This window comes from Neofelis nebulosa, chromosome Y (genome assembly GCF_028018385.1).
Source record: "Neofelis nebulosa isolate mNeoNeb1 chromosome Y, mNeoNeb1.pri, whole genome shotgun sequence".
Lineage (NCBI taxonomy): Eukaryota > Metazoa > Chordata > Mammalia > Carnivora > Felidae > Neofelis > Neofelis nebulosa.
In genome coordinates, this window is record NC_080801.1 from 3,307,439 (window position 1) to 3,333,928 (window position 26,490).

At 41.6% G+C, this 26,490-nt stretch overlaps 2 pseudogenes; one reads left to right on the top strand and one right to left on the bottom strand.

The window, feature by feature from the left end:
* Positions 1-4,161: 4,161 nt before the first annotated feature.
* Positions 4,162-7,149, top strand: LOC131503534 (coiled-coil domain-containing protein 71L-like; annotated as a pseudogene).
* Positions 7,150-10,294: 3,145 nt separating this feature from the next.
* Positions 10,295-16,284, bottom strand: LOC131503535 (coiled-coil domain-containing protein 71L-like; annotated as a pseudogene).
* Between the last annotated feature and the right edge of the window lie 10,206 nt (positions 16,285-26,490).

The window sequence follows — 26,490 nt, forward strand, 5'->3', positions numbered from 1 at the left end:
AGGGGACCCAAATAGGTTAAATCGCAAATGAAAATGGATTTATTACAACGAATCCCTCAGAAATTCAAGCAAGCATCAGGAAACACTATAAAATCTTCTACGACAAGAAACCTGACAACCTGGAAGAAATGGACAAACGCCTCCATACCCACACACTTCCAAAACTCAAACGGCAAGAAATAGAAAATGTGAACGCACCCATACCTAGTGAGGAAATTGAATCAGTTATCAAAAATCTCCCAATATATAAGAGTCCTGGACCAGGTGGCTTCCCTGGCGAATTCTAGCAGACATTTAAAGCAGAGATAATAGCTATCCTTCCCAAGCTGTTCCAAAAAATGGAAATGAAAGGATACTTCCAGACTCATTTTATGAAGCCAGCACTACTTTGATTCCCAAACCAGACAGAGACACAGAAAAAAAGGAGAATTACGGGCCAATATCCCTGATGAATAGGGGTGCAAAAATTCTCAACAAGATACTAGCAAATCACATTCAAAAGCATATAGGAAGTATTATGCAACACAATCAAGTTGGATTCATTCCTGGCCTGCAGGGCTAGTGCCATATTCACAAATCAATCATTGTGGTACATCACATTAGTGAAAGAAAAGATAAGAACCATAGTCCACTGTCAATAGGTGCAGAAAAAAGTATATGAGAAAATACAGCTTCTATACTTAATACAAACCCTCAAGAAAGTTGGGATAGAAGGAATCTACTTTAAACATCATAAAAGCCATTTATGAGAAGCCCACAGTAAATATCGTCCTCAATGGGGAAACACTGAGAGCATTCCCCGTGAGATCAGGAACAAGACAGACATGTCCACTCTCACCCCGGTTGTTGAACATAGTGTGGGAAGTCTTAGCATCAGTAATCAGACAGTAAATGAAATTAAAGGTATCATCACTTGCAAAGATGAAGTCAAACTTCCACTTTTTGCAGATGGCATGACACTATACATGGAAACTCCTACAGACTCCATCAAAAGTACTCTAGCGCTGATGCATGAATTTAGCAATGTTGCAGGGTACAAAATCAATGTATAAAAATTGTTTGTGTTTTATACACCAATTATGAAGCAACAGAAAGAGAAATAAAGAAAAGAAACACACTGACAATGCACCAAGAGTCATAAAATACATATGAATAAACCTAACCAAATTTGTAAAAGATCTGTATGCTGAAAACCATAGAAAGCTTGTGAAGGACATTGAAGAAGATACAGAGAAAGCGAAAAACTTTCCATGCTCGTGGATTGGAAGAATAAATATTGGCGACATGTCAATACGACCCAACGCAGTCCTCACATTATATGCAGTCCCAATCACATTGCACCAGCATTCTTCTCCAAGCTGGAACAAGCAATCACAAAATGTGTATGGAAACACAAAAGACCCTAAATAGCCAAAGTAATACTGAAGAAGAAAACCAAAGTGAGAGGCCCCACAATGCCAGACTTTAGCCACTACCGCAAAGCTATAACCATGAAGACAGCATGGTATTGGCACAGAAACAAATACATCGACTTAATGGCATAGAACAGAGACCCCAGAATTGGACCCACATACGTATGGCCAACTAATCTTTGACAGAGCAGGAGAGAATATCCAATGGAAAAAAGGACAGCATCCATTTAACAAATGGTGCTGAGAGAAGTGGACAGCAACACGCAGAAGAATGAAACTCGACCACTTTCTTACACCACTCACAAAAATAAACTCACAATGGATGAAGGACGTGAATGTGAGACAGGAAACCATCAAACCCTTGAGGAGAAAGCAGGAAAAATCGTCTTTGACCTCACCGTCAGCAAGTTCTTACTTGACACATCTCCAAAGGCAAGGGAACTAAAAGCAAAAATGAACCATCAGGACCTCATCGAAATAAAAATCTTCTCCACAGGGAAGGAAACAATCAACAAAACTAAAAGGCAACTGACGGAATGGGAAAAGATGTGTGCAAAAGTCATACTGGATAATTGGCTAGTATCCAAAACCTATCAAAAGAACTCACCAAGTCCACACCCGGGAAACAAAGAATCCAGGGAAGAAACGGGCAGAAGACTTGAACAGACACTGTTCTAAAAAAGACATCCAGATTGTCAAGAGACACATGAAAAGATGCTCAACAGCACTCCTCGTCGGGGAAATCCAAATCAAAACCGCACTGAGATACCACCTCATGGCAGTCAGAGTGGCTACAGTGAGCAAATTAGAAGACTATAGATGCTGGTGAGGATGTGGAGGAACAGGAACCCTCAGCCGCTCTGGAAACCAGTGTGGAGGTTCCTCAAATCGTTAAAAATAGATCTACCCGAAGACCCAGCAATAGCACTGCTAGGAATTTACCCAAGGGGTACAGGAGTGCTGAGACATAGGGGCACATGTACTCCAATGTTTATAGCACTACTTTCAACAACAGCCAAACTATGGAAAGAGCCTAGCTGTCCAGCAACTGACAAGTGGATAAAGAAGTTGTGGTTTATGTATATACAATGGAATACTACTTGGCCATGAGAAAGAATGAAACCTGGCCATTTGTGGCAACGTGGATGGAACTGGGGGGTTTGATGCTATGTGAAATAAGTCAGGCAGAGAAAGACAGATACCATATGTTTTCATCCATGTGTGGATCCTGAGAAACTTAGCAGAAGACCATGGGCGAGGTGATGGAGGGAAAAAGTTATAGAGAGGGAGGGAGGCAAACCATAAGAGACTCTTCAATACTGATAACAGACTGAGGGTTGACGTGGGGTTGGGGAGAGGGGAAAGTGGGTGACGGGCATTGAGGAGGGCCCCTGTTGGGATGAACACTGGGTGTTGCGTGGAAACCAATTGGAAAATAAATTACATTTAATGAAAAAGGAAATCCAGGGGTTGCTCTTACTGAATATGAGGATAGCTTTCCATTTTCAGCACTTTATGAGCGTGAGGTAGTAGTAGCTTAAGCTGCATAGATGAAAGTTTTGTTTGTGTGTTTAAGAAAAGGAGTTGATGGGGCGCCTGGGTGGCGCAGTCGGTTAAGCGTCCGACTTCAGCCAGGTCACGATCTCGCGGTCCGTGAGTTCGAGCCCCGCGTCAGGCTCTGGGCTGATGGCTCGGAGCCTGGAGCCTGTTTCCGATTCTGTGTCTCCCTCTCTCTCTGCCCCTCCCCCGTTCATGCTCTGTCTCTCTCTGTCCCAAAAATAAATTAAAAATGTTGAAAAAAAAAATTAAAAAAAAAAAAAAAAAAAGAAAAGGAGTTGAATAAAGACAGAGGCCTGTCACATGTATCACGTTGACCTTGGCAAATTTCTCTTCTAATTGTTACCGTGACTTATCACTCTTAGTGATTCACATAGTTTGGAGTCAACCTTTCATGCGGAAGTGGATTTCAATTGATCGTGGTAGGTGGTCCTTGTAGTATTTTGTGAATGAATTATGTGGTGATGATGGATGGACTATGCTGGTTGCTTTCAAAAGCACTTACACGGACGGTGTATCACGTTTTCTACCCTTGGAATCCCATACGGTCTCTTACTACCTTGTCTATGACTTACCTGAAATATCATGAATTGGTAGGTAGTGAATAGGTTTTAGTGGCACTGAATGCCCTACTGGCCACTCACACAGAATTCGTTGACGCTTTGCTCTTAAGCACACAACGACTCGGTCTTCCCTAAGCTGCATGAAAGTGAGCATGGATACTAACTAGGCCAACTGTTTGCTGCTGCTGTGAAGAACAGCTTCGTGAACTGTGAGCTGTAGCAACACACGTATGGAACCCTAAGCAAGGCACAGTATATCGGTGTTCTTTGAAAGGGTAGAGTAGTTATTTCAATTTGGCTTTCAGTGCGTTGCATGACAAGGCATTTAATTAGCTAAAACCCTCATAGAGTCATGTTTGATTGCAAGTTGTGTGTACTCTCCACCGCTAAGTGTCATTTCATGTTAGATGGGATTAATGGAGGCTGAAGCACCCGTGCATTCACCTGTAGGACAACCCTCTTGAACTCGTGAAGAATTATGGGCCTTCTCAGGTAAGATTACGTGCAGGTCTTTCTCAAGGGCATAATCTTAAACACAGCCAAACCTAAGGCAGCTTTGGGGAGCCCACCTTGATAAGATATGCAGACATTGTGACCTCACAAAGCGCCTGGTCTCCTAGCAACTGCGGTGTAACTCTCACAGCCTGCCGCCTGATTTGGCTTCATGGTAGGAAATTCATTAGGGTCCTGAGGCGGCCGCGAAACCTGGCAAGTGCGGCGGCCCCTAGCGGCCTCACATCCTGAGCAGCATGAAGAGGCGGAGGCGCTGGCCCCTGGCGGCCCTGGCCCAGGCCGCTGGGGGAGGAGCCTCTAGCGCTGCAGGAGGGGCCGCGCTGGAGCCGCCTGAGGAGAGGGTGGTGTACATGCGGTGGCAACCGTCCAACTGTCGCCGGCCAACAGCACCAAGGCGCTGATCGACGCTTTCAAGCTATTCCTGCCCCGCAGCACGGAGTTCAGGAGCTCCGACGCGGAGCTCTGGAGCTACCTCTGCAGCCTCAAGCACCAGTTCTTCCCCCACATTCTGCGCAGCAAGGACGTCTATGGCTACCTCCCTCCTGACCCTGGCCCCGGACCCCCGGCACCAGCCCCCCGAGGCCCGCCTCCAGACGCGCCCGCCAGCTGCCAGGCAGAGGCGCCACGGAGCCCGGACGGTGGCGGTCGGCCAGAGGAAGGTGCCGCCCCCGCCTCCGCTGTCCCGCGAGGATAGCAGCCCCCGCAAGCCCGCGGCCTCCGGGCCCTACTCCGGGGTCCGCACCCTAGAGGAGAGTGGGAGGGCGGCCACCCCGACGTTGACCACCTTCCCCACCATTCGCGTAGTAGGCGACGTGTGGGTCCAGAGCAGCCTGCCAGAAGCGCTACGCCAGGCGCGCCAAGTCCTGGGAGTGAACCTGGAACCCGTGGTGAGACTCCGCCGCTTCCCAGTGCCTGGGCGTGAGATGCGGGCCACCGCCGCGCGACCTCTCGGCCCCAGGACGGGTTGTGCCTGGAGGGATGAACCAGGGACAGCCGGGACCGCGTCCTCTAGTGCACTTTACAGGAGAAGAAGCACAAGACGGTCCCGGCCAGCGCCCCCGGGATGCCTCCTGAAATCATTGTTGCACTACATGCTAACTAATGTGGAGGGAAACTTTAAAAATTAAAAATAAAGAAAATAAAAAAAGAAGCAAGAATTCTACACCTATCAAAATTATCAATTGAATTTGAGAGTGGACTCAAGGTATCTTCAGACGTGCAAAGACTCAGAACATTTGATTCTATTCATTCTTCATTAGGAAGTTATCTGAAGGCGTACTCCAGCAAAACGAGGGGAGAAAAAAATAAAGGAAAATTATACTTAATAATAGCCAACATTAACAGTGTTTATTTTTGTGCCAGGCACTGTTATGGGTTATTTTCACATGTTATTACATATTAATCACACAACAAACTTATAAAGTATATACAGTTACGATTATTATCTTCTAGAGGAGGAAATAGGGTTATAAAGAAGCCAAAGAACTCATCCAACATCCAACTTACACAGTTGGTAAGTGGAACAAGTAAAGTCTAACCCCAGGCCGTCAGGCTCAAGAGTCCAGGCTTTTAAATGCTCCCTAACTTCCCAGATAGCCATATTACCATGAAACCATGGAAAGAAACTGGGACCGTAACAGGAAAATCACAGGAAGGAAGCTATGAAGCAGACCTACTGAGTCACCACCTAAATGAGGCAGGAAAAAAGAAGGGTCTAGTAAGAGACCTCTGAGGTTGACAGGAAGATGTCATAAGTGGCATGATTTGAAAACACTGAAAGAGTGCAATAAAACAAAGAAGTGCAATTAGAAAACTAAGGAGAACCAGAAAATATCCATAAGATGGTCTTAGTCTGAATGAGCCAAGTGAAACATGACATGGTTTAAAGCACTGATGGAATTCAAAGAAAAAGGACCCATTTCAACTTGATCCCAGAGATGTCCTCATTCAGCAGGTCCGAGGACTCCAGGAAAAGTGTAGTAATTCTAATGTTTGCATATTATTTAATAATCCCAATAATTTAAACCACTTATTAATTTTCAAGTTTTAGAATCAACCTTGAACAATCTAAAGAGACTTGATTGCAGAGCATAATACCAGTGTTAACAACAATGACAAGCAGAAGTCCAAAGCTGATGGGAGACCGAGAAAAAGTGCAGCAAGTGTGAGGAAGACATTTATCTTACAATGTAAGGAATGAAAAATGATAGTACAGGTAAGGGAAATAGGTCTCTATTTTAAAATTGCATCTTGTGGGGTACCTGAGTGGCTCAGTGAGTTCAGAATCCAACTCTTGATTTTGGCTCAGATTATGGTCTCACTGTTCATAAGACTAAGATGAGCATTAGGTTCTGCACTGACAGAATTCTCAGAATTCTCTCTCTCTGCCCCTATCCTGCTTGAACATATGCTCTCTCTCTCTCTCTCTCTCTCTCAAATAACATATATTCATTCACACATGCATGCATACATGCATGCATACATACATACATACATACATACATACATACATACATACATATATACATACATACATGCATAAAATTATATCTTGTGATGGTTAATTTCATGTTTTAACTGGGCTGAGCCACAGGGTACCCAGATATATGGTTACACATTATTTCTAGTGAGTCTGTGAGGACATTTCTTTGTACAATGAACATCTGTATATCAGTGGACTAAGCAAAACATATTGCCTTGCCAAACACTGGGTGGCCTCAACTAATCGATTGAAGACCTGAATGGAACAAAAGGCAGAGTAAGAGAGAATCCACTGTTGTGTATCTGAGTGTCTTCAAGCTGCGATAGTGGTCTCCTGACTTCAGACTCAGACTTGGAATGGAACATACATCATCAGCTCTCCTGATTCTTAGGCTTTTGGAGTCTGCCTGGAACTAAACTACTGGATCTCCTGGCTCTGCCCTTCTCAGCCTCCGTCATCCTGTGAACCAATTCCTATTGATACTAAGTGTCTGGAGAACCCTAACTGGTCCATATATGTAACTTCATCCGTTATGTCTTTTTGCCCTCAGATCCAGTTCCTGCACTTCTCCTACAGACTGTGTTTCCTGGTTCCTTGCCAACTGGCTTCCAGAGGGGTTTGACCAATGGGTGTTTGATGGGAGAAAGGGAGGAAGGTATAAGCCCAGAGGTTTTTCTCTCTCCTGCTCCACTTGCTACCAGTGATTTTATCTCCTCCAAATTCTAGCTTCTTTCCAAGAGCCTCTTCTCTGATGTTCTCAGTTCCTGCTAGGTATGGTTCTGAGTTTCTCTAGCCCTGGGGGTGGAAACAGCTTTCTGACGATACTAATTCCTGATTGCTTCGCCATCCTTTGTTTGGCTTCTGGGATTTCCCATCACGTGTGTAACTCTTTAAACTACCGATAGTGACTCACCGGCTGGGTGGACCTGACTGAAACAGGATAAAGATAGAAGTTCAGGAATATATCGGAAGGTGAGGAGAGAGAAGACAGGTGGCTTAAGCGACCTATACGTCATCTTCACACAGGAAGTCAGTAGACGGTGCTTAAAACTGACAAATCAATAAGCAGCAGTATGCTATATTACTTACATTCATGAAGATACCTAAGAAAAGAATATAAACCTGGAAGAGTTAAAAGTGTTGTCTCAAATAATGGAGGCAGTAAAGAGACCTGTGGTTGCCAGGAACTCAGGGGGGAAGGGAGAGATGAATAATAGATGAAGCACAGGGAATATTTATGGCAGTGAAACATCTTGGAAGACAATGACATGCTTTGAATCATGGCATTGTGCATTTGTCAAAACTCACAGAACTGCACACCACAGTGAATGTTAAGGCAAACTTGGGACTTTCGTTAATAATAGTTTCCATATTGGCTCCTCCGTTGTAACAAATGCACTACACTGACACAAGAAGTTTACAATAGGGAACACTATGTTTTGGGGGGTAGGAGGGAGAACAGGGGAACTCTGCACTTTCCAGTCTTCTTCTGGAAACCAAACGCTGTTTTAAAAAATAAACTCCCTTAATGAAAGGAAGGCAGAGAGACAGAAGAGGAGGGAAGGAAAGAGGGAGAAAGGGAGCTACTTAAAAGTCATGGAGGAAACTTAAATGTGGATTACTAAGTGAAGGGATCCAATCCGAAAAAGCCATATGCTTTACGTTTCCAACTATGATAACATTCTGGAAAAACAAAACAAACAAAATGACAACAACAACAACAACAACAACAACAACAACAGCAGCAACAACAAAACACCTTCACAGACAGGAAAAAGACCAGTGGCTATTAGGGTTTAGGGGGAGAGAAGAAGTGGTAATAGGTGGAGCACAGGGCACTTTAGGATGGTGGAACTATTCTGTATGATGCTGCAATAGTAGGTACATACCATTTTACATTTCTCAAAACTTATGAATCTATATAACACAAAATAAACCCTAACTGTTAGTAATGGTAATGTGTCTAATGATAATGGGTCAATCAATGATGGCTCATCCACCACTTATAATTAACGTATCCACATGAGTGCAAGGTACTATAGAAACTAGTGGGGGTGAGGAAACTGTATTTTTTGTGCAATTTTCTCTAAATGTAAAATTGTTCATACAAAATGGCGTGTTTAAAAAAAAAACCCTGATATAAAAAAAAAAAAGAAAAAAGAAAACAAAAGAAAGTGTTGCCTCTGGGGAAGAGGTGTTCTTGGGGGAAACAAAGCTTTTGTTTTCTTTACTGCAGGTCCTGATCTGCAATTTGGATGTTGTGGGTTGTTTTTTTTTTAACTATTTGTATACAATACCTGGATTGAAATTTCTCAAATAAAAACAAAATCTGTACACCTGCCAGAATAGATAACATGAAAAAGACCGTATTAGCAAGTGTTGGCAAGGCTATCAAGTATTCAGAGCTCACAGACACTACACAGGCACTACTATAGAAAGAAGTTCATGTAAATTGGTATAACCATTTTGGAAACAGTTTGGAGGAATCTTACCAAAGCTGATAAGTTGGATGACATGTGACCCAGCAAATTCCCTCCTAGATAAATAAATACTATTCTCAAACATGTTCACCAAACGTGCCCTATAATATTCATGAAGTTTCATTCATAATTAACCTAAGCCAGAACCTACCTACATGTCCACCAAGAGTTGCCAAAATATTGTAAACTATTCATATAATGAAATTCTATACACCAATGAGCACAAAGGATCTATACACACAATAACATGAATATCACTAACATAAGTTTGAGTGAAAAAAGCTAGGTATAGGACACATAATTCCATTTCTCTATCGTCCCAAAACAAGCAAAAGTTGTATATTCTGTAAGAAGTCAGAATAATTCCTGTCCCAAAGGAGACATACAGCTTGACTGAAAGAGGCACAGGTGGTCCCCTGGGGTACTGGAACCTTGTTTACTGAGTGCAGGTTCCACAACTATATTGAACTTAACTTCATCCAGCTGCGCTCAGAATACTTTTAATAATACATGTCCTTTTTGGGTGCCTGGGTGGCTCAGTCGTTAAGTGTCCAACTTTGGCTCACGTCATGATCTCACGGTTTGTGAGTTCGAGCCCCACATCAGGTTGTGTGCTGACAGCTCAGAGCCTGGAGGCTGCTTCGATCCTGTGGCTTCCTATCTGGCCCTCCCCTGCTCACACGGTGTCTCTCTCTCAAAAATAAAAAACATGAAAAAAATAATATATGTCCTTTTGAATGTATACTATACTTCCGTAATCTTATTTGAATCTGAGTGCAGACCCCTAAAACACACCCTTTTTTCTCTACTGTCTCTACTAAACATTTAAAGAATATGTACTTTAAACATAAATATATTTAAATTATATAAAACATAAATATAAACATATAAATACATGTACTTTATACACATTTTACATAACTGATTTCAGTTGTTGGAATAATCTCAACACTAACATTTCTATGAATACCTTTCAAAGTAAGAGAAGTTCAGTTTGAGTCCCCTAGAATATTTATGCAAATTTGCTTGGGAGCCATACTGTCCCATATTGTCTGAGCACTGCTTTCCTTTTGGGCTCTGGATATGTTGCGCATGTTATAAATTTCAGTGTAAGGTGACATTGCCAAGACAAGGGAGTGCTGACGAGAAGTCATTGCTCTTGCAAAATCTGCAGCCAGGCTCCGTTTTGATCTTCTTAACACCGGATAAATTCCATCTAGGGAAATTCTTTTATTGTTAATTTCAGCTACTCTAACTTTGGCTTGCTCCCCAACCTAGAAAATGTTGTTATTCCTTCTGCAGGTGGGAGTGGAATGAGAGCTAAGTCACAGGCATTAGAACCAAATCTACAGATGAGTGTGTCCATGCTTCAACTGTGAGGCGCTCTTTTCCCTATGGTAACAACGTTCTGCTATTTCAAATCTAACTACTGCACTTACTTGTCTCCTTTAACACAGGAAGCACAAAACTCACACATATTGCTTCAAATTTAGTTTTCTACATGTAAACTCACACGGATTGAAAGCAAACATTACCGAGCTTCCCCAAAATGAAATTCCTGTTGACATTTGGCAAGTTCGTGATTGGTAACTCTTATTATTTGTACAAATTCTCAGATAGTTTAATATATATAACAGTATGTTTTAAATATATTTCAGAACAAAGGACAAAAAGACCCCAAATATCTAAGGAAGTCTAGAAAACCTCCAACAGTGAAAACTACCTAATGAATCAACTTTATTAACCTCACCCCCTGCTGTTTCTTTCGTCAACTAAACCCACTCCTACATTACCTTCTCATCATTTGTCTTTTGGCTTTCTCAGACCACACTCTATTTTCAGGATGTGAAACTCGCAAGTACCTCTCAGCATATATATTTATTTTCAGCCCACATGCCTCCAATTAATAGCATTTATGAAGCATTTTCTATGTGTTCACCCATTACCATCCTTTTTTAATCCTTTCAGTAGTCCAATAGTTTATTTTACTAACCACATGTGATTCTTCAGGAAGCTAAAGCACAGAGCATTTCTGTAACTTACGTGCAGTTCTAATGGTTTCCAGTGGTCAATCTTTCATCCCACCGCAGTCAATGTGATCCACAGTTAGGACGCTGCTGCCTCCAATTATTGATAGGAACTCACACACAAAGACAAATCAAGGGCACATAATACTATGAATCCTGCCCTTGCTAGCACTCTACGTCTACCCGCTAGGCTGTATTGAAAATTCTGGCTTTACTTTATTCTCTAGGACAGCCTTTACTGCTGCTACTCTTATGCAGCACACTTATGTTCTTTTATAATATAAACATACGTGAGTGTTAGGCTTTCTATCACTGCTAGAAGGGGGTTGGAGTCAGGACTCAAAATGAACTTTGATGCAGTTTTAAAGTCTTTATGGTGGCAAACTGGGTCATGGTTTGGACTCAGGCATGAAGCATTGTCTCAGAGATTCACTAGATCATCAGACTTGATATTGACATACTGTTGACTCCCCAAATAGCATAAAAACCATATCTCCAGGCTTCCAGGATGTTGAAGTTAACAAAAGTAATAAAAATTTCTCACATTGCTTTGCGATTCACATGCAAACATAAGATTCCATTTCAAAATCTTTCCAAAATCATTAGAAGAGCCAGACATTGTATATTCTCTGATACGTATTTACAGTTAATACATTAAAAAGAAAAGTACAAGCAAATCGTAAATCTTAATCATAAGTGCACATTAAACTGTCCAAGAACACAATTCAGTTCCATGACAAACAACTGAGTTCTAATTCCTGTAAGACATGACAATCTACCAAAAATATTTTAAGCACACCAAGGAAGCAAATATTACATATATATATATATATATATATATATATATATATATATATATCCACTATATAATATTATACCCACTAAATAATACAAATATTATATATATAAATTATATATGCACTAAAAATACTCATTTTAAGAGCTCTGTGGCAATCCTTGGAACACCAAAAAACTATGAGTTCGAAATTGCTCAGATTTCTTTGTATCCAAATATGTTTCATGCATTTTTATTCAACAGTGTTCAGAACAATAGTAGTATTGCTTCCACACAGCAAATCAATATGTGTCAGCCACCGGTTTAAATTATACTGGAACAATTGTGTCCTCAAACTTGGACAAAACACACAGCACAACAGTGACAGTAAACAACAATGAAGCTTGCTCTCCACAATTATAACATCACTGGTTTTGTAAGGAAAATTAAGTTGCTGGGTGTCAAGTAGAAGGGGGATAAAAATGACATCAGGAATTCAAAAGCTTATTTGAGGTGCCAGTCATCACATATAGGCACTCAAGCATAGCAAGGTCATAAACTTCCTCCTTACTTGTGCCATATGAGATATAAAGGTACGGGAATGAAAAAAGACTATGGGATTTATTTCAAAAATCTGTACAACCTGACCTCAGACTCTTTTTAGAAGACAGTAAATGAATGCCTCACCAGAAATGCCACCGTGTCAAGTTCCTTTTCACGGTCTGCACAAAAGGATACATAAAATACTTTCATTTTCCTATTAATATATGAATCAACTATATTAGTTGTTTTTTCACATTTTATAAGTTGTAAAACAAAACTTCAGCAAGGTTTTGCTAAAAACTAGGCAAAAACAAAGATTTTTTTTTTTTTTTTTTACCATCCTGTTTTTTAAACTAGAAATGGCAATATTTTTTAAGGGACCAGCTAAACAACATATTGAATTTAGGATGGACATTCAGATCCAAACCGCAATCAGATAGCCCAGATAACCCAAAGCATGAATGCAAGTTCAAGTGCAATAAAATAAGAAGGTATAGCAGGGAAAAACTAACGTTCTCAGTTAAGTTCAAATAACTGCATGGTGTCAATGGTTGTGTTTCAAAGCTGTGCTGAGCTAAGTTATCCTCCCAGCTACATCTAATTTCAAAACCCTCTGAGAAGCTACCTCGATAAGCTATATGTCGAATTTACATTCTAATATGGTCATTGGATTCATTTTTAATTATTATACAATTATATACAATAGGGAAGTTGTACAAATATGTATCTTTTCCTCAGGGGCTAATTAGCTAAAACAGTTAATTTGGGAAGGGTGGGGGAGGAAAACCTATGTATTTGAAATACCATTGGCAATGGAAGCTAGTAACGAAAATTTTTATAAGCTTCCTATGAAACGAGTATAATTTAACACTCTCCATCTTTTAAATAATTATTCACTTTTATTTACTCATGTGGCAGTATTTGTAACAACACATTATCACTGAGTAGTGAAAAAAAGAATATGAGGCTTACTGGAAACTGTACATTAGGAAGCTATGCCATTTGAACTCTACAAGCCCGAGAGTCAAAATCACAATTCTCGGGGTGCCTGGGTGGCTCAGTCGGTTAAGCGTCCGACTTCGGCTCAGGTCATGATCTCACGGTCCGTGGGTTCCAGCCCCGTGTCGCGCTCTGTGCTGACAGCTCGGAGCCTGGAGCCTGCTTCAGATTCTGTGTCTCCCTCTCTCTCTGACCCTCCCCCATTCATGCTCTGTCTCTCTCTGTCTCAAAAATAAATAAACATTAAAAGAAAATTTAAAAAAAATCACAACTCTCATTATTGCCCTAAAAAGCTGCCAAGCAGAGAGAAACCATAATCTTGAAGATTTAATAGGTCATGTTTCAGCCTGGGATGGATGGTTCTATTGCAGAACACTTAAACTTGAAAGAATAGTGGTACAAACTCACTCCTTGGCCCTTCCGATTTTATCGCAGTAAAATCTGGCTGCGGCACCACTGACTAAAAACCATTAAGTCTTGCTGCCACCAATAACTGAGGTCACTTGGATAATCAAGAATTCCATGCTGGGCAACAGGATATAAACACGATCATGAAAGTGAAAAGTACTCTGTGTGGCTCTCCTGTTTGATCCCTCTGGTCTTTGATTATCAAACAAAAAGACCAATACCTGCTAACATAACTGTGCATGGACATAAGATAATAAAGGAAAGTCCTGGATGCAAAACTGTTAACCAACTGCCATGATTTTTATAAGAGTGATGCATGGTAATGTGGATATTTCCTGTTATCCAACAACAATGACAAAAACAAGTGAGGAAAATCTATTTTGCCCAAAGATAACCTCAACCAGGTATTTGGTGCCAAAAAAAAATGTACCACCGCTCTAGATCAGTAATACTTCAGAGAATTCCAATGGCTATTATGTATGCAGCTTTAGTCACCACACTTACCCCTACTCATTTATTCTACGTGGTTTCCATTTTAAAATAAATTATCCTGGAAAGATTCCCAGATCAGTGTGTGAGATTAGTACAGGGCCAAGTCAATTCCGAGTGGATTCCATCCATGTCAATAACCAGCACCAGTTATTTATTTATTTATTTATTTATTTATTTATTTATTTATTTATTTATTTATTTATCTATCTATCTATCTATCTATCTATCTATCTATCTATTTATTTATTTTATTTATTTATTTATTCATTCATTCATTCATTCATTCAGTTATTTATTTATTGAAATTCACTCATTGGTTTTTAATAGAAACCGTGTGGTTTCTCAATGCACTTTCAATTTTACCCACTTATAAAGAATTCCCCAAGTTAATTTTACTCAACAAAACTTCCCGAGTGTCTACCATTTCCTTTAGGAGCTCAGTAAACATAAACATTACATTTCAATATAAAATCTTTAGAAACGTCTTAAGAATGTGTACACAGTTGAACTTTGAATCTTTTGGTTAGTTATCACCGAGCCCATGACATTCAAAGCCATACAAATCCTTACATTATTAACAGTGATACGCTTGAATTTCTTAGAAATTCTTCGAAAATATCCTTGGTCAAAGCGTTGGAATCCAGTTAACTCGGAAAGGTGTGGGACTCAGAATACCCACTATTGCCATTGGTATTGAGAATACCAACTATTGCAACAACTTTCCACACATATTCGATCTTTCGTCCAGAAAGAGTGGCAGTCAAAAAAGGAGACAAAGAAAGAAAATGAGGCGGGAGGAGCCAGAGGTGGGTGAACAGCAAGGGAATTCTAGCTTTATTACACAAGCATGGAACCAAATTCCTTTGGAGGGGGTGGGGGTGGAATGGCTTCTTCTGATGACTTCAGACCAATGAGGGAAAGAGAGAGAACATGGATCTGCCCCTACAGTCCTGGAGACATCTCAAGGGGGTTAGGAAGAAAGGGGACCTCCCTTGCGGTCCAGGGGTCTCCTCCCTCCGCAGACATGGTGCTGGGAGGCAGCAGAGGGGCACAGCTGCCCTGGAGTCCCAGAAGGCGGCGCCGCATCCCTGGGGCGCTGGCCAGGACCGTCTTGTGCTTCTTCTCCTGTAAAGTGCACTAGAGGACGCGGTCCCGGCTGTCCCTGGTTCATCCCTCCAGGCACAACCCGTCCTGGGGCCGAGAGGTCGCGCGGCGGTGGCCCGCATCTCACGCCCAGGCACTGGGAAGCGGCGGAGTCTCACCACGGGTTCCAGGTTCACTCCCAGGACTTGGCGCGCCTGGCGTAGCGCTTCTGGCAGGCTGCTCTGGACCCACACGTCGCCTACTACGCGAATGGTGGGGAAGGTGGTCAACGTCGGGGTGGCCGCCCTCCCACTCTCCTCTAGGGTGCGGACCCCGGAGTAGGGCCCGGAGGCCGCGGGCTTGCGGGGGCTGCTATCCTCGCGGGACAGCGGAGGCGGGGGCGGCACCTTCCTCTGGCCGACCGCCACCGTCCGGGCTCCGTGGCGCCTCTGCCTGGCAGCTGGCGGGCGCGTCTGGAGGCGGGCCTCGGGGGGCTGGTGCCGGGGGTCCGGGGCCAGGGTCAGGAGGGAGGTAGCCATAGACGTCCTTGCTGCGCAGAATGTGGGGGAAGAACTGGTGCTTGAGGCTGCAGAGGTAGCTCCAGAGCTCCGCGTCGGAGCTCCTGAACTCCGTGCTGCGGGGCAGGAATAGCTTGAAAGCGTCGATCAGCGCCTTGGTGCTGTTGGCCGGCGACAGTTGGACGGTTGCCACCGCATGTACACCACCCTCTCCTCAGGCGGCTCCAGCGCGGCCCCTCCTGCAGCGCTAGAGGCTCCTCCCCCAGCGGCCTGGGCCAGGGCCGCCAGGGGCCAGCGCCTCCGCCTCTTCATGCTGCTCAGGATGTGAGGCCGCTAGGGGCCGCCGCACTTGCCAGGTTTCGCGGCCGCCTCAGGACCCTAATGAATTTCCTACCATGAAGCCAAATCAGGCGGCAGGCTGTGAGAGTTACACCGCAGTTGCTAGGAGACCAGGCGCTTTGTGAGGTCACAATGTCTGCATATCTTATCAAGGTGGGCTGCCCAAAGCTGCCTTAGGTTTGGCTGTGTTTAAGATTATGCCCTTGAGAAAGACCTGCACGTAATCTTACCTGAGAAGGCCCATAATTCTTCACGAGTTCAAGAGGGTTGTCCTACAGGTGAATGCACGGGTGCTTCAGCCTCCATTAATCCCATCTAACATGAAATGACACTTAGCGGTGGAGAGTACACACAACTTGCAATCAAACATGACTCTATGAGGGTTTTAGCTAATTAAATGCCTTGTCATGCAACGCACTGAAAGCCAAATTGAAATAACTACTCTACCCTTTCAAAGAACACCGATATACTGTGCCTTGCTTAGGGTTCCATACGTGTGTTGCTACAGCTCACAGTTCACGAAGCTGTTCTTCACAGCAGCAGCAAACAGTTGGCCTAGTTAGTATCCATGCTCACTTTCATGCAGCTTAGGGAAGACCGAGTCGTTGTGTGCTTAAGAGCAAAGCGTCAACGAATTCTGTGTGAGTGGCCAGTAGGGCATTCAGTGCCACTAAAACCTATTCACTACCTACCAATTCATGATATTTCAGGTAAGTCATAGACAAGGTAGTAAGAGACCGTATGGGATTCCAAGGGTAGAAAACGTGATACACCGTCCGTGTAAGTGCTTTTGAAAGCAACCAGCATAGTCCATCCATCATCACCACATAATTCATTCACAAAATACTACAAGGACCACCTACCACGATCAATTGAAATCCACTTCCGCATGAAAGGTTGACTCCAAACTATGTGAATCACTAAGAGTGATAAGTCACGGTAACAATTAGAAGAGAAACTTGCCAAGGTCAACGTGATACATGTGACAGGCCTCTGTCTTTATTCAACTCCTTTTCTTTTTTTTTTTTTTTTTTTAATTTTTTTTTTCAACATTTTTAATTTATTTTTGGGACAGAGAGAGACAGAGCATGAACGGGGGAGGGGCAGAGAGAGAGGGAGACACAGAATCGGAAACAGGCTCCAGGCTCCGAGCCATCAGCCCAGAGCCTGACGCGGGGCTCGAACTCACGGACCGCGAGATCGTGACCTGGCTGAAGTCGGACGCTTAACCGACTGCGCCACCCAGGCGCCCCATCAACTCCTTTTCTTAAACACACAAACAAAACTTTCATCTATGCAGCTTAAGCTACTACTACCTCACGCTCATAAAGTGCTGAAAATGGAAAGCTATCCTCATATTCAGTAAGAGCAACCCCTGGATTTCCTTTTTCATTAAATGTAATTTATTTTCCAATTGGTTTCCACGCAACACCCAGTGTTCATCCCAACAGGGGCCCTCCTCAATGCCCGTCACCCACTTTCCCCTCTCCCCAACCCCACGTCAACCCTCAGTCTGTTATCAGTATTGAAGAGTCTCTTATGGTTTGCCTCCCTCCCTCTCTATAACTTTTTCCCTCCATCACCTCGCCCATGGTCTTCTGCTAAGTTTCTCAGGATCCACACATGGATGAAAACATATGGTATCTGTCTTTCTCTGCCTGACTTATTTCACATAGCATCAAACCCCCCAGTTCCATCCACGTTGCCACAAATGGCCAGGTTTCATTCTTTCTCATGGCCAAGTAGTATTCCATTGTATATACATAAACCACAACTTCTTTATCCACTTGTCAGTTGCTGGACAGCTAGGCTCTTTCCATAGTTTGGCTGTTGTTGAAAGTAGTGCTATAAACATTGGAGTACATGTGCCCCTATGTCTCAGCACTCCTGTACCCCTTGGGTAAATTCCTAGCAGTGCTATTGCTGGGTCTTCGGGTAGATCTATTTTTAACGATTTGAGGAACCTCCACACTGGTTTCCAGAGCGGCTGAGGGTTCCTGTTCCTCCACATCCTCACCAGCATCTATAGTCTTCTAATTTGCTCACTGTAGCCACTCTGACTGCCATGAGGTGGTATCTCAGTGCGGTTTTGATTTGGATTTCCCCGACGAGGAGTGCTGTTGAGCATCTTTTCATGTGTCTCTTGACAATCTGGATGTCTTTTTTAGAACAGTGTCTGTTCAAGTCTTCTGCCCGTTTCTTCCCTGGATTCTTTGTTTCCCGGGTGTGGACTTGGTGAGTTCTTTTGATAGGTTTTGGATACTAGCCAATTATCCAGTATGACTTTTGCACACATCTTTTCCCATTCCGTCAGTTGCCTTTTAGTTTTGTTGATTGTTTCCTTCCCTGTGGAGAAGATTTTTATTTCGATGAGGTCCTGATGGTTCATTTTTGCTTTTAGTTCCCTTGCCTTTGGAGATGTGTCAAGTAAGAACTTGCTGACGGTGAGGTCAAAGACGATTTTTCCTGCTTTCTCCTCAAGGGTTTGATGGTTTCCTGTCTCACATTCACGTCCTTCATCCATTGTGAGTTTATTTTTGTGAGTGGTGTAAGAAAGTGGTCGAGTTTCATTCTTCTGCGTGTTGCTGTCCACTTCTCTCAGCACCATTTGTTAAATGGATGCTGTCCTTTTTTCCATTGGATATTCTCTCCTGCTCTGTCAAAGATTAGTTGGCCATACGTATGTGGGTCCAATTCTGGGGTCTCTGTTCTATGCCATTAAGTCGATGTATTTGTTTCTGTGCCAATACCATGCTGTCTTCATGGTTATAGCTTTGCGGTAGTGGCTAAAGTCTGGCATTGTGGGGCCTCTCACTTTGGTTTTCTTCTTCAGTATTACTTTGGCTATTTAGGGTCTTTTGTGTTTCCATACACATTTTGTGATTGCTTGTTCCAGCTTGGAGAAGAATGCTGGTGCAATGTGATTGGGACTGCATATAATGTGAGGACTGCGTTGGGTCGTATTGACATGTCGCCAATATTTATTCTTCCAATCCACGAGCATGGAAAGTTTTTCGCTTTCTCTGTATCTTCTTCAATGTCCTTCACAAGCTTTCTATGGTTTTCAGCATACAGATCTTTTACAAATTTGGTTAGGTTTATTCATATGTATTTTATGACTCTTGGTGCATTGTCAGTGTGTTTCTTTTCTTTATTTCTCTTTCTGTTGCTTCATAATTGGTGTATAAAACACAAACAATTTTTATACATTGATTTTGTACCCTGCAACATTGCTAAATTCATGCATCAGCGCTAGAGTACTTTTGATGGAGTCTGTAGGAGTTTCCATGTATAGTGTCATGCCATCTGCAAAAAGTGGAAGTTTGACTTCATCTTTGCAAGTGATGATACCTTTAATTTCATTTACTGTCTGATTACTGATGCTAAGACTTCCCACACTATGTTCAACAACCGGGGTGAGAGTGGACATGTCTGTCTTGTTCCTGATCTCACGGGGAATGCTCTCAGTGTTTCCCCATTGAGGACGATATTTACTGTGGGCTTCTCATAAATGGCTTTTATGATGTTTAAAGTAGATTCCTTCTATCCCAACTTTCTTGAGGGTTTGTATTAAGTATAGAAGCTGTATTTTCTCATATACTTTTTTCTGCACCTATTGACAGTGGACTATGGTTCTTATCTTTTCTTTCACTAATGTGATGTACCACAATGATTGATTTGTGAATATGGCACTAGCCCTGCAGGCCAGGAATGAATCCAACTTGATTGTGTTGCATAATACTTCCTATATGCTTTTGAATGTGATTTGCTAGTATCTTGTTGAGAATTTTTGCACCCCTATTCATCAGGGATATTGGCCCGTAATTCTCCTTTTTTTCTGTGTCTCTGTCTGGTTTGGGAATCAAAGTAGTGCTGGCTTCATAAAATGAGTCTGGAAGTATCCTTTCATTTCCATTTTTTGGAACAGCTTGGGAAGGATAGCTATTATCTCTGCTTTAAATGTCTGCTAGAATTCGCCAGGGAAGCCACCTGGTCCAGGACTCTTATATATTGGGAGATTTTTGATAACTGATTCAATTTCCTCACTAGGTATGGGTGCGTTCACATTTTCTATTTCTTGCCGTTTGAGTTTTGGAAGTGTGTGGGTATGGAGGCGTTTGTCCATTTCTTCCAGGTTGTCAGGTTTCTTGTCGTAGAAGATTTTATAGTGTTTCCTGATGCTTGCTTGAATTTCTGAGGGATTCGTTGTAATAAATCCATTTTCATTTGCGATTTAACCTATTTGGGTCCCCTCTCCTTTCTTTTTGAGAAGCCAGGCTAGATGTTTATCACTTGTGTGTATTTTCTCAAAAACACGACTCTTGGCTGCATTGATGTGCTCTCCTGTTTTCTTTTAGACTCCATATTGTTTATTTCTGCTCTGATCTTTATTATTCCTCTTCTTCTGCTCGGTTTGGGGTGTCTTTGCTGTTCTGCTTGTGGTTCCATTAGGTGTGCTGTTAGATTTTGTATTGGGGACTTTTCTTGTTTTTGATATAGGCCTGGATAGCAATGTTTCTTGTTGTTTTTGTTGGTGTTTTATTTTGTTTAGTTTTGTTTGTTGTTCCCTGTCAGGACTGCCCTTGCTGCATCAAAAAGAGTTTGCATTGTTGTATTTCATTTTCATTTGTTTCCTTATATCTTTTAATTTCTTCTCAAATTGCCTGGTTGACCCATTTTTTCGTTAGTGGGATGTTTTTTAATCTCCATGCTTTTGGAGATTTGCCATCTTTATTTCTGTGATTTATTAATGTCCCTGCAATTACCACATTCTTTTCAACAAGGTTCTGTATGTTTTTAATTAATTGTTTTATATATTTGTGTGTCTCCAAATTTGGTGTGTAGACATTTAAATGTTCAGCTCTTCCTGATGGAGAGACCCTGAAATTAATATAGAAAGCCCTTCGTCATCTCTTGTTACAGCCTTTAATTTAAACTCTACTTTGTATGATATAAGTTGGCGACTCCAGGTTTCTTTTGACCTCCAGTAGCATGGTAGATAGTTCTCCATCCCCTCCCTTTCAATCTGAAGGTGTCCTCATGTCTAAAATCAGTCTCTTGTAGACAGCAAAGAGATGGGTCTTGTTTTGTCTTTTTGTTTTTGTTTTTTCTATCCATTCTGATATGCTATGTTTTTTGGTGAGGGCATTTAGTCCATTGAAATTCAGTGTTATTAGGGAAAGATACGCGTTTAGAGTCAGTGTGCTGTCTGTAGGTTTCATGCTTACAGTGGTGCACCAGTTTCCTTTCCCACCAACAGTGAGAGAGGGTTACTCTTTCTCCACATCCTCACCAGCATCTGTGGTTTCCTGAGTTGCTCATTTTGGCCACACTGACTAGTGTCAGGTGGTATCTCAGTGTGGCTTTGATTTGTATTTTCCTGATGATAAGTGATGTTGAGCATTTTTCCATATGTCTGTGGGCCATCTAGATGTCTCCTTTGGAAAAGTGTCTATTCATGTCTTCTGCCCATTTTTTCACTGTATTACATTTTCCAGGTGTGACTTGGGTAAGTTCTTGATACATTTTGTACACTAACCCTTTACCAATATGTCATTCGCAAATATCTTCACTCCTTCCATCAGTTGCCTTTTAATTTGGCTGATTGTTTCCTTTGCAGTGCAGAAGATTTTTATGTAGACCAGGTCCTGAAAATTCATTTTTGCTTTTCATTCCCTTGGCTTTTGAGACATGTCAAGGAAGAAATTGTTGCAGTTGAGGTCAAAGGGTTTTTTTTCCTCTTTTCTTTTCTAGTGTTTTGAAGGTTTCCTGTCTCACATTTAAGTCTTTCATCCATTTTGCATTTATTTTTGTGCACGTTGTAAGAAAGTCATCTAGTTGATTCTTCATCATGTTGCTGTTCAGTTCTCCCAGCACCATTTGTAAAGAGACTGTCTTCTATCCATTGGATTCTCTTTCCAGCTTTGTCAAAGATTAGTTCACCATACATTTGTTGCGCCCCTTCTGGGTTCTCTATTCTGTTTCATTGGTTAATGTGCCTGCTTTTGTGCCAATGTCATACTATCTTGATGATTACAGCTTCGTAGGAGAGGCTAGAGTCTGGCCTGCCTCCCACTTTGGCTTTCTTTTTTCAACATAAGTTTGAGTACTCAGGTTCTTTGGTTGTTCCGTGAAAACTTTCAGATTGCTTGCTCTAGTCTGGAGAAGAATGTTGGTACAATTTTGATTGGTATTGCATTAAATGTGTAGATTGCTTTGGGTAGTATTGACATTTTAACACTATTCATTCTTCCACTCTATAGGCATGGATTGCTTTTTTTTCCCCTGATTTTGTTGTGTCTTCATCATTTTCCTTCATACATTTTCTATACTTTTCACCGTGCAGATCTTTTACATCTTTGGTTAGGTTTCTTGCTAGGTATTTTAGGGTTCTTGGTGAAATTGTAACTGGCATTAATTTCTTGACTTCTCTTTCTGTTGCTTCCTTATTGGTGTATAGAAATGCAACCAGTTTCTTTACACTGATTTTGTATCCTCTGAGTTTGGTCAATTCATGTATCAGATCTAGCAGCGTTTTCATGCAGTCTTTTGGGTTTTCCGCGTTCAGTCTCATGTCATCTTTGAAAGGCCAAAGTTTGACTTTCAGTGATATATGTTCAGTTAAGTGTAGATAAAAAGAATTTACTCTTTGGGCTCTATGTTTACTTCATAATTGCACAATAAGTGAGAAATAAGCAAGAACTGTGCATGTAATCCCATATTAGAATTGGTAACTGGAATCTAACTCTTTAAAATATATTGGATTCCTCATGTTATGGATAGGAGTATGAAACATCTAACTTCACCCAGTGCACACATGTGTATTTGTAAACACATATGCTAATCAGTAAAATTGTAATACTAGTGAGGTGTACCAAATTTTACACGTTCATGGTACAGATAATATTGTTTTACCGTCTTTATGGTAGCATCCTAAATAAGACATTTGGAATCAAGGAGAGAATACAGAACCTACAGGGTACATTCGCCATGCTCTATTCTGGCTTTCAAATAAATGAACAAATGGAATTAAAAAAAATAGATTGCACTGGTAATCATGTTTATCGCAATTGTGCAATAACTTTTTATGGACTCTAGCCATAATAAGAGTGCACGTGAATAGGGTTTGGAAATAACACCTATTTATAACTTTGTTTGACATGACAAACTCACTAACAACATATACTTTCAAGAATATTTTTAATTTTTAGTATTCATTTTTTCAGATATTCTATAAGGCCCAATAGCGTATTACTCCACATGTAGAAGAGCAAAGGTAGAAATGGTGAACTTTGAATGTGTTACAATGGCTATCACATAATATTATTTGATATCCTAGAATTTTTAAAAACTATACAGCTGCACGGCTCATGCTAGGTATTTAAACCTTGACATATTTTAGCTTTCTGCTTTTCATTATTTAATAGTTTTTTAGAATTAGCTATTGCTACGATCGCATAACTATTAACTTCAGTGATAGACATCCAAGTTTCCAGCTTATCTGTTTTTGTATCAGTGATTAAATCAATCCCTATGTCATTGCCTTTTTAATTAACCATGGCTATGTTTTAGTTCTTTTATCACTGCTATACTAAATTCTCTGTTGTCTTCTATGCCTTTTTTCAAGCCCAGTGATTAATCTTATACAATTATTCTAAATTTTTGCTGTTATACTGCTTTTATCTATTTGGGTCAATTCTTTAACGGTCACTTCTCCTGGAATTTCTTCTGAGGGGAATTCTTCCGTTTCATCATTGTGGATAGTTTTCTATTCCTTATGTGTTTTAACGTTTTTGTTGTTGTTGTTGTTGTTGTTGTTGTTGTTGTTGTTGTTGTTGTGTTTTGTTTTGTTTTATGTGCTCTGCACCTGAGAGCACTGCTACATTAATGTGGGCTCATCCCCTCTCCATGGCCTGGCCCTTCTGGAGGTGTGTTTTGGAAAGTGTCACTTGCTTTGTGTTGCTATGACTTTCCTCGTTTGATTTCTCATCTCAGAGTGATTTTTGAAAATCCCACGAGGCGTGCTTTGATTTGCTCCTTGAAGTACCGAATGAAGTCATTGGAAGTTTGCACTATCTTGACAGGGGTTAAAACACCTTAAGTTACCATGGATGGATGTTCTCGCCCTTCCCAACAATGGGGGTTTCTCCTGGTAGTGAGATCCTGGAGATGTGATGGCGCCAAAGCCCCGGCTCCACACAGACGGCTCCTCTGAAAGTCGCTGGGCAGCTGCACTTATGAAAGCCGCTCATTTTCTGATTTCCCAGAGGTTACCTTGGACAAAATTGTGGATTTTTTAAATTACCTGGCCCCATCAATTTCTTCTACCAGCCAGATCTTAGATTGTAGGCAAATGCAGAGTTTGCTTTTCCAATTTGTAAAGGGGAAATATACCGCCTATGTTCAGTATAGTTGTGAGGTTATTGGTAATGCTGTAAAACGTGTGGAAAAAATCCTGGCACATTACACTCAATAAACACTGTATTTTGTTTTGATTTCCTCATAGTTGTCACGACATCCATGCAAACTGTATCTCCAGGGTGGGGTCTTTTGTAGGTCAAAATGTAAGCTACACCGTAGAAGCTATCAATGAGGCAAACTGTTTTTCCTATTCTCGAGGAGGTGACCCTTCCCTTTTTTGTATATGAATACTAAATTTGGTGGTAGAGATTATTAAAGACTTGAATGTATATTGCAGTCCAGCACACCGGGAGATACTTAAAAGTCCCCTATTTCAGGCACTGTGGATATACATATTGAGCACCTTAGGTGTCAAGTGCTATTAGGTTCAAGTACACAGTGATAATCAAACATGCACGCTCCATATATTCAGGATGTTTCAAACCTCAGCTACAAAAGGTACATGTGTAATCACAACTTGTGGCAAATGCTGTTAAATAAAAGACTAAATGTTATGAGAAGGAATGACACAGGGGACAAAATCTCGATTAGAGGATAGGCCAACAAAGGTTTCTTGGGGAAAAAAGTCCTTTATTCAAACTTGGACCCGTAGCAAGAACTGTAAGGAAACTAGCGAACACAAAATGCATCCTAAGCGGAACCTACGTGGGTCTAATTTGAGAAACCAGGAGAACAGACGGTCCCAATCACCTAATGAAAGGAGAATGAGGAAAGATGGCATTAGAGGGGTGATGAGGCAGGACTGCCAACGTCTGGTGGTCACGATACAGATTCTATGTGTCATTTTGCGTACAGTGGAGATTAGAGGGTTGTTTTAAGCAGAGGAATGAACTGCTCAGATTCAGGATTTTTGGATTGCATTCCTGATGCAGTGAAAAGAATGAACTGGGATATTGGTGGGGAGGGAAAGGCAGCATGAGGCTAAGAACGAAAACGGAGAGTAGGCAGAAGGTGGTGAGAAACTAGCTGGCTTGGCATACGTTGGAGGTGGAGTTGAGAACCTCTGCTGCTGAATGGATCACAGGAAAGACGTTGAGGAGGGGACGACTGACAAGGAGTCTCTTTCCCACTTGAGCAACTGAAGACAATGTCCCATTAACAGAGAAACACAAGAGGGGTCTTAAGTTGGTCATGGATTTCAATTGTTTATTGATAGGGTATTAATTCACACACTTACAGAAGTTTGCTTAGAATTATAACTTTTCGTTGTTTTGTTTCTACCAAATTGCTTCGTTATTACCATCTAGAGGTTCTAACTGATGGTCTCCAATTCTTCGCTGTCCACAAGACCTCCTGACATAAGATGATGGAATTGATGGGTTATATAGGTACCTCATCTTCTACCCAGTCTTTGTCGTCGTCAAAAATACTTAATGGCCACTGTTGTAGAAGAATCTCAAACTCCAACATGGTTGTTCTCACTGTTCTTGGAATGCCTGCCCCTCCTTTTTTCCCCCACACATTTGTTTTTGTTTCCTTTGTCCTTCTCCTTTCTGCCTGCCAGCTAGAAATTTGGTCATCCTTTAAGATTCTTTGTGCTATGCCTCTGAGATGCCGTTACGGATCAACTCAGCTCAGTGGACTTCTCCTGATACATGAAACTTGACCTTGAAGTCTTACTGTGCTTTGTATGGTGTTTGGGTTTTTCCTACCCTCAAATATTATAAGTTTCCTGAAGGCAAGGATGAGGTCTTCCATGCTTCTAGAAACTTTTATAAACACTCAAACATGGTCAAAGTTTAGAAATCTTTCTTGGAGAAGTGGTGGAGTCAACGTCAAATCAGGTGGGAGGGGAGTCTGCTGAAGGAATTTTCGGATTCAAGTGCAACCTGAAACAGCGTTTACATCACAAACCAGAGGTAATTACCTAACTTCACA